Below are 9,103 nucleotides of genomic sequence, written 5' to 3'. Positions count from 1 at the left end.
TTTCCAGTGGTAAAAACAGTGTCTGCCTGGCTGTGCTGTCCACAATTATTTTGTGAATATACTTGAACATTCTAGGCCAACTATGGCCGCAGGCCAGGGCAGTGATCTTCTTACACTCCTAAGAAGCCTGCTGCAGAGTGCTCTGGCTAAAATTATCCCACAGAAACCACCTGTTGTGCCTCGATGCATTAGGTGTCCCAGATCATTCACAGTTCCCTAAATCCTTTTTCATGGACAAAGCCATTCTATCTGTTGGAGATTACATTTGCTTTTTTAATTTTGCCTCTGATGAACTTCAGTCTGATGATTTTCTTAGGCAGTGTTTACATGAAAGCAAACCGGAAAATTAGTAAAATATTTAGTCAAATGACTGACTAAAAAAATGCAGACAATTACAATTAAGGCTCAGATTGATTTTTAAAAATATTTATTTATTTTTACAGAGAGGAAAGGAGAGAAAAAGAGGAGAGAAACATCAATGTGTGGTTGCCTCTTGAGCACCCCCCACTGGGGACCTGGTCCTAAATCCAAGCATGTGCCCTGACTGGGAATCAAACTGGCAACTCTTTGGTTCACAGGCCAGCACTCAATCCACTGAGCCACACCAGCAAGGGCTGATATTTTTTAACATGTTGGTTTTATCATGTTGACTAGCTTTAACATGATAGATCTAACTAGATATAACTAGATATAACTAGCCATAAGAGCAAGTAAGTTAGCCTTTTTGGTCTGTTTGTATTGTATTTTTTAAACTGTATTACTTACTAAAAGTTAATTGAAAGTGCTAAGTATATACTTTAGGAAAAAACTACTAAGAAATATTAAAGGCTCTAAATTTAGATTCTTAACTATTGAGCAATACTGGTTTTACCTCAATGTAGTGGACCTTTTTTTCGTGAAGAGACATTTGGAATTATGATGATCGTGGTTGTGGTAACACTAAATGGCAATAGTGTTTCTCATATGGAGAGCACTGTGTTTATTATTTCATTTATACTTAATTCTTTTTTCAAAATTGATTTTAGAGAGAGGGGAGAAGAGAGAGAGAAAGAAGGAGACATTGATTTGTTTTTCCACTTATTTATGCATTCATTGATTGATTCTGTGCCCTGATCCTGGATGAACCCATAATCTTGTGGTATCAGGACAATGCTCTAACCAACTGAGTACCTGTATTTCTTTTAATTCTTACAGAAACCCTCTGAAGAAAGTATGACTACAATTTTACATTTCAGGAAACTGAGAATTATAAAGAAGATAAGTAACTTTTAAGTTCTCATGAGTAGGATGCCAGATCTTCATGCCGAATCTTCATGAAGGGAGAGGTCTTAGCCTAGCATGAGGAGTACTTTCAGTCATTTTCATGGACAGTTTTGCACTTTATTGTTTCTTAAATATATTTTATTGATTATGCTATTACAGTTGTCCCATTTTCCCCCCTTCACTCCCCTCCACCCTGCACACCCCCTCCCACCTACATTCCCTGCCTTTAGTTCATGTCCATGGGTAGTACATATAAGTTCTTTGACTTCTACATTTCCTATACTGTTCTTACCCTCCCCCTGTCTATTTTCTACCTACCATCTATGCTACTTATTCTCTGTACCTTTCTCCTTCTGTCTCCCTCCCACTCCTCTGTTGATAACCCTCCATGTGATCTCTATTTCTGTGGTTCTGTTCCTGTTTTACTCGTTTGCTTAGTTTGCTTTTGTTTTTGTTTTAGGTGTGGTTGTTAATGTCTGTGAGTTTGCTGTCATTTTACTGTTCATATTTTTTATCTTCTTTGTCTTCGATACATCCCTTTAACATTTCGTATAATAAGGGCTTGGTGATGATGAACTCCTTTAACTTGACTTTATCTGAGAAGTACTTTATCTGCCCTTCCATTCTAAATGATAGCTTTGCTGGATACAGTAATTTTGGATGTAGGTCCTTGCCTTTCATGACTTCAAATACTTCTTTCCAGTCCCTTCTTGCCTGCAAGGTTAATTTTGAGAAATCAACTGACAGTCTGATGGAAACTCCTCTGTAGGTAACTCTCTCCTTTCCTCTTGCTTCTTTTAGGATTCTCTCTTTATCTTTAATCTTGGGTAATGTAATTATGATGTGCCTTGGTGTGTTCCTTCTTGTGTCCAACTTCTTTGGGACTCTCTGAGTTTCCTGGACTTCCTGAAATTTCTGAGCTTCCTGGATTTCCTTTGCCAGATTGGGGAAGTTCTCCTTTATTATTTGTTCAAATAACTTTTCCAGTTGTTGCTCTTCCTCTTCTCTTTCTGGTTCCCCTATAATTCAGATGTTGAAATGTTTAAAGATGTCCTGGAGGTTCCTAAACCTCTCCTCAATTTTTTGAATTCTTGCTTCTTTATTCTTTTCTGCTTGGATGTCTCTATCTTCCTTCTGTTCCATACTGTTGATTAGAGTCCCAGTTTCCTTCCCATCACTATTGTTTCCCTGTGCATTTTCCTTTATTTCACTTAGTATAGACTTCATTTTTTCATCTAATTTGCGACCAAATTCAGCCAATTCTGTGGGCATCCTGATTACCAGTGTTTTGAACTGTGCATCTGATAGGTTGGTTATCTCTTGGTTGCTTAGTTGTATTTTTTCTGGAGCTTTGATCTGTTCTTTTGTTTGGGCCATTTTTTTTGTCTTGATGTGCCTGTTATGTAGTGAGGGGCAGAGCCTTAGCTATTCACCCAGGAGGGGTAACCTCCATCACTGTGTTGTGACACTATGTGGGGAAGGGGTCTGAGAGGGACAATGGCACTTGCTCTGCTCTCTGCCGGATTTCAGTCACGTCCCCCGCTACCCACAAGAAAATTCAGCCCTTCTGGTGCTGATCTCTGGGTGGGTTGGCTTATGTATGTTCTAGGACACTGTGGGTCTCTCCAACAAACTCTCCTGTGAGGCTGGGAGTTTCTCCCACTGCCACCTCAACCCCCACAGGTGTTTTTAATTGGTGGTTTGAAGCTTTATTCCCCAAGCTGGAATTCTGGGTTGCAGGGTCTGTCTTGCTCACCAATTGTTCCTCCCAGTTTATCTGCACATGAATGTCGGACCGCCCACTCCACTAGCCGCTGCTGTAGTCTTGCTGGGCAGCTGCAGCCTGTGCTCCCCCTTCCACAATCTGGCACTGGGTCCACCAGCCACCGCCTAGCCCGCCTGGTCCTTCACTGCCACTTTGCCTTGAGTCCTCTCACTGTGCCTGTCTTCACCCCTTCTACTGGTCTGGATGAGTATGTCTTCTTTAACTCCTTGGTTGTCAGACTTCCATACAGTTCAGTTTTCTGTCAGTTCTGGTTGTTTTTTGTATTCAAATTGTCCTTTTTTTGGTTGTGCGAGGAGGCACAGTGTGTCTACCTGCACCTCCATCTTGGCCGGAAGTGTACTTTATTGTTTGTCCTGCTGTCTGACTGTTCTGGCTGGCAACTCACTGGGTACCAAATAACGGGGGGGTGGGGGGGGTGGGGAATTGAACACATTCCTGAGTGTTTATGGGGAGAAATGAAGGTCAGGTTCAGGAGCATGCCTCAGAAGGCCCAGGCATGTACCTGCCTGAGATCTGGGCCTGCAAGGGGAAAATAGAGGGCTTGCAGAGAGAAAATTAGATTCAGACTCAGTTGTCATGGTTGGGAGATGGGGCAGGCAGGGAGTCTGGGAGGGTGGATTAGTGTCCTATTGTTGCTGTAAACCTGGTGACATAAAACAGCACACATTTATTATCTTACATTTCTAGAGGTCAGAAGCCTGAAATGGGATTTACTGTGCCCAAATTAGGCATTGACAAGGCTGGGTTTTTTCCCCGTGCTTCTGGAGGAGAATCTGTTTCCTTGAGTTTTCAGCTTCTAGAGGCTGTCCACATCCCTTGGTTTATGGCTACCCTCTACCTTCCAAACCATCAGTGGCAAGTTGAGTTCTTGTCACACCAAATCACTCCAACCTATCTCCATACTCACATCTTCTTAGACTTTTCTGCTTCCCTCTTTCACTAATAAGGACCCTTTTGATTACATTGGGTATACTAAATAATTCAAGATAATCCCCTACCTGAGGTTGGCTGATTAGCAACCTTAATTTTACCAGCCATCATAATTCTCATTTGTCATATAACCCAAAATTGTCACAGATTCCAAGGATTAGTACATAGACTTATTGGGGGACCATTATGCTGCCTACTACAGTGACATCTTTGGATTAAGTAATATTTAACTTTAGGCTAAAATGATGAGTAAATGTCAGGTTGTGAAAAGAAGGAGGAGGCTAGGTGGTATTCCAAGGAGAGGGAACAGTGTGTGCAGGACTTATAAAGTGAAGAAGAGCTTGGCACATCTGAGGAAAAAATACCATGTAAGTGTCCTAAACTGGATTAAGGATTTGGGGGTTTGTGCTAAGTACAATGGAAACCTATTAAAGGCTTTTAGACAGTAAGAAGACTTAGTCTAGATCACTGTGCTCTGTGGAGATAGATGAGGAATGCAAAAGTGGACACAGGTAACAGTTATTGTGTACCTGCCCTCATGGAAATGCATTCCACTAAAGTTGGACAGAGATTGGCCAGATGTTCACCAAAATCCATTTCTTCTCCCTGTAAGTGCAGTTAATCTACATTTCATAGCATTGTTGTATAATATATAAGTAGGGTTTTGTGACTGACTACTTCCTGCCAATGGATTGTGACCAGAGATAGTAAAGAGCAAGTGTGTATATAGAGACATTAAGGAAAGGATATGATTTGACAAGAGATGCAGGCTAGAGCCCTGACATTCTAATATTAGGAGATCTGATAGACAGAGGATTCAATGAAGGACACTGACAATGATGATGGATGAATTGTGGGAGTATCTTAATGAAAAATATTTAATTTTTAAACCAGTTATACATGTTCATGGTTTTAAAAAATCAAATTATTTTATAAGGTTCATTACAAAAATTAACAGTTATCTGCCCCATTCTTCCCCATTATTGATCCCTCATTCCCAGAGGCAACTACTTTCAAAAATTTCTTCTGGTATTTACTTTCATAATGTCTTCATAGCAGTTTTATCTGCTATTTCTTGATTTTTCCTCTTTTTTTTTTGATATCTACAGATGTCCTTCTGTGGAAGACAAAGAATTACTCCTTATGCCTATCCACACTCACCCCGCAAACATACTCACACATGTTTATGCACATAGCTACACAAGAGTACTTCACTATTCTCTAATCACAATTACATCACAGTTTTTCGTTAAATCCATATATAGTGTTTTAATTACTCTGACTTTGTAAATGTTATTTACAGCTGAGCCATGTGGTATATTATATTTCCTTTTCTTTATAAATTCTGGTTTTCCCTGGAATTAATAATTACCTTCATTAAAAAGTTATTTTGGCTTACTTTTCTGGGTACCTATTTCTAATTCATCCCCAAACTCTCTATTAGAAGGATAAAGCCTCTTATCAATACTTTCATAAGCATCAGATGATTTATCAGTTTCATTTTTTTCTCAGGATATTTTTGTACTCCTGCCCCAGTCTAGGATGGTTGCTGTTGTCCTGAGATTTATTTTTACTGTTATCTTGGGAAATCTTTCCCCTACCTTCTTGTGCTGGATCTCCTATTTCCTGGACCCCATGTCTTTTTTATTTCTATTTGCTGATTTACCTTAGTTTTAGGGAAGTATATCTTCCATTAGGTTTTCTAAGGACATGTGCCGGAGAAGCCAATCATTAAGACCATGCATGTCTGTAAATTTTTAATTCCATTGGCTAAATATAGTGTTACAGTTTGGCAATAATTTCCCCTCAAATTTAAGACATTACTCCATTGTTTTCTAGCTTCCAGTATTGCTGTTGAGAAGTTTAAAGTTATTCTCAGTTCTTTAAATGTGACTTGCTTCTCTCTCTTAACCTAAACCAGATTATAAAAGTTAAAACAAGATACAGATTAGGTTTGTGAAAGAAAAAAAATGCCCAAGGGTGATGGTAGAGAAAATAAGTTCCAAATGAAAGGCTCAGACTTGAGACCACTGCTACACATCAGACACAACCTCTCCTCAAAAAGGGGACATATAACCTGAGTGTAGTTCCCAGGTTGGTCCCAGCCTCATATCTCTGCCAGATAAACAATCTCATCAATGTCCTGATGGTTTTTTTTTTCATTATCCAGTTGCTCAGCTGACTTAAGTGATAAATCTGTTACTAGTAGGGTACATTACTATATGATTATATAACCCCCAACAGGTTTAGAATTAAGTACAGATATGATGTGCTAAATCAAACTCATAGTACTAAATTTTAGTATTAACCTTGCAGTGCATTATTTATTTGTAGTGTCTGTAATAAAAACAAATTATACTCTTTAGAGAATCTGACAGATTACCTTGTGATTTCAATTTGAAATCTGCAATTGATTTTATACCTGTGATTTTAAAGTGAAGGTGCAAGAGAATTACGTTAAGTGTGTAAGCTACATTGATAATACTAAGAGAATTGTGGTACAAGTCTGTCCTGTCAGGCTGCCCCGAGGTCTTTGTGAGTCTCGGCAGTCACTTCTGCTACCACGGGCAGTGCTATTCCACCTTTACCAAACAAACCTCAACAGGCTGAGGACACAATAGTTAAAACACAGGAGAGACCAGATTGGAATATTTAAATGCAAATTGTGCTAAGGCCAGAATAGGGATCAGCAAACTTCTGTAAAGGACCAGACAGTAATTATTTTACTCTTTGCTGTGGAATTGAGGTGTTTTGTCTAAAGGATCTGTAGGAAAAGGAGAAATCCAGTGCTTGTATGCATGTGCCTCATGGTCATGAGTCTGGAAAGGACTTGGTGAGATAAGAGTGGGAGTAGAAAGGAAAGCATTCCAATGACTTTTCCCACATTCTGGGAATTGGACTTTTTTGTATCATCACTGAATATTTTTATTTTAAACAGTAGAAACACTGTTTGTCAGTTTAACAACAACAAACTTATGTCATTCAGTTATCTAAATTTACCTTTCAAATCAAAAGTCACCTGAGTTTTACAACGTCTTAGGTACTTTCTGGAAGAACAAACTCATTTCTGAGAAAACTATAGAATATGAAATATAGAAGCTGAATATAGGCACATAACTTAATAAATGCTGGAAATATGATCACACAAGTTTAATTTGAAAGTAATATGCTTAAAAATTTTTTTTAATTTTTCAATTATAGTTTACATTCAATATTATTTTGTATTTGTTTCAGGTGTACAGCATAATGACTGAAATATGGACTTCTTTTTATGGCAGGATTCAAGTGATAGATACCTCAAATGGGTCCAAACTGTATTGATTTCAAAACAGCATGTAGACGGCACTCCAGGGACACAAGTTCAAGTTGGAAAGTAAAAGAGGGATTGTTTAAACCCCAACTGAGTCCTGAGCTGGAGAACAGGAGAAGAGAATGAGAGCAAGATGGCTCTGAGCCCTGGTTCTACAGGCTAAGTTAACTCCTGGAATCTCAATTCCTTCTTTTGTATCGAGGAGGGTTTTGCATCAATAGATGCAGCTTTTACACATACACATTTACTTTGATTCAGAAATCCCACTTCTGGAAATTTACCCTGAACGTACACCTCCCCCAATAAAAACAATATATGCAAAAGTTTATTCATTATATTATTATTTGTCATAGCAAAACATTGCAAACAACCTATATGTCACATGTATTAGTTTTCTTTCTTTTTTTAATAAAGATGTTATTTATTTATTTTTAGACAGAGGGGAAGGGAGGGAAAAAGAGAGGGAGAGAAACATCCATGTGTGGTTGCCTCTCACGCAGCCCACACATGTGACCTTACTGGGGACCTGGCCCACAACTCAGGCATGTGTCCAGCCTGGGAATCGAACAGGCAACACTTTGGTTCACAGGCTGGCACTATGAATTCATTTTCTATTGTTACATAATATATTACCACAAGCTTAAAGCAACATCCGCTTATTAGCTCAACGTTCTTTGGATCAGATGTTAGTATGATGTGGCTGTGTTCTCTGCTCAGGATATCAGAAGACTGAAATTCGGGTGCTAGTCAAACTTAGTTCTCATCTGGAGAACTAACAAGGCTGCATCTGCTTCTAAATTCATCCTTATTGTTGGCAGAATTTAGTTTCCTGTGGTGGCAGGATTAAGGTTGCTTTGCCTGAATGACTATCAGACAGGGACATCTCTCAGCTCCTAGAGGCCACCTGCATTCTTTGCCATGCAACTCTGTTTTCAAACTGCATCAGATCTTTTCTGTGATTTGATGCTCTGATTTTCCATCTGAGATCAGCTAGAGAAAACTCTCTGCTTGTAAGATTAGGTCAGGCTCACTGGACAATTGTGCTATCATAGGGTCGAGTGATTTGGGACTTTAATACATATGCTAAACCCTTTCACAGCCATACCTAGATTACTGTTTGACTGAATAACTTGGAGAAGGTGTGTGTACACCAGGGGCTATTACACCATAGAAAGCTGAATAAATACCCTGAGTTCATTCACACAGTGGAGAACTATACTGCAGTAATAATGGATGAGAAAGGCCTCATTGAACTGCTCTGGAGTGATTTCCAGGATATGTTATATATTGTTATGTGAAGAAGCAAGGTGGAATAAAATGTGCTGCCTTTCGTGTAAGAAAGAAGGAGCTATCTATATTGGCAACCTCTCAGATGGCCCCAATGAACCTTGCTTCTTGTTTTTCATGCCCTCATTAATCTTTCTCCTTGATCGTATTTTGGACTTGTTTCTAGCAAATATAGTGTAGCAGAAGCAGTGGAATGTCATTAGTAAATTAGGTCACAAAAAGACTGTGGTTTTTATCCTGGAATCTTTCTTTCTCTCTTTCCTCTCTCGCTCTCCAGGGCAAAGCAATCTGCCATATTATGTGTAGTTTTATGGAGAGGCCACAGTGCAAGAAAGTGGTATCCCCTGCTGTTGTGGGTTGAATTGTGGCTCCCCCCCCCCAAATAGGTTGAAGTCCTAACCCACCCTGTACCTGTGAACATGACCTTATTTGGAAAGAAGGTCATTGCAGATGTAATCAAGTTAAGATGAAGTCGGACTGGATTAGGATGGGCCCTAATCCAATGACTAGTGTTTTGTGGGTTTTTT

Source organism: Phyllostomus hastatus, unplaced genomic scaffold, assembly GCF_019186645.2.
Source record: "Phyllostomus hastatus isolate PE091 unplaced genomic scaffold, TTU_PhHast_1.1 phas_contig_29, whole genome shotgun sequence".
NCBI classification, from domain to species: Eukaryota; Metazoa; Chordata; class Mammalia; order Chiroptera; family Phyllostomidae; genus Phyllostomus; species Phyllostomus hastatus.
Note: the sequence above shows the minus strand (reverse complement) of the source record.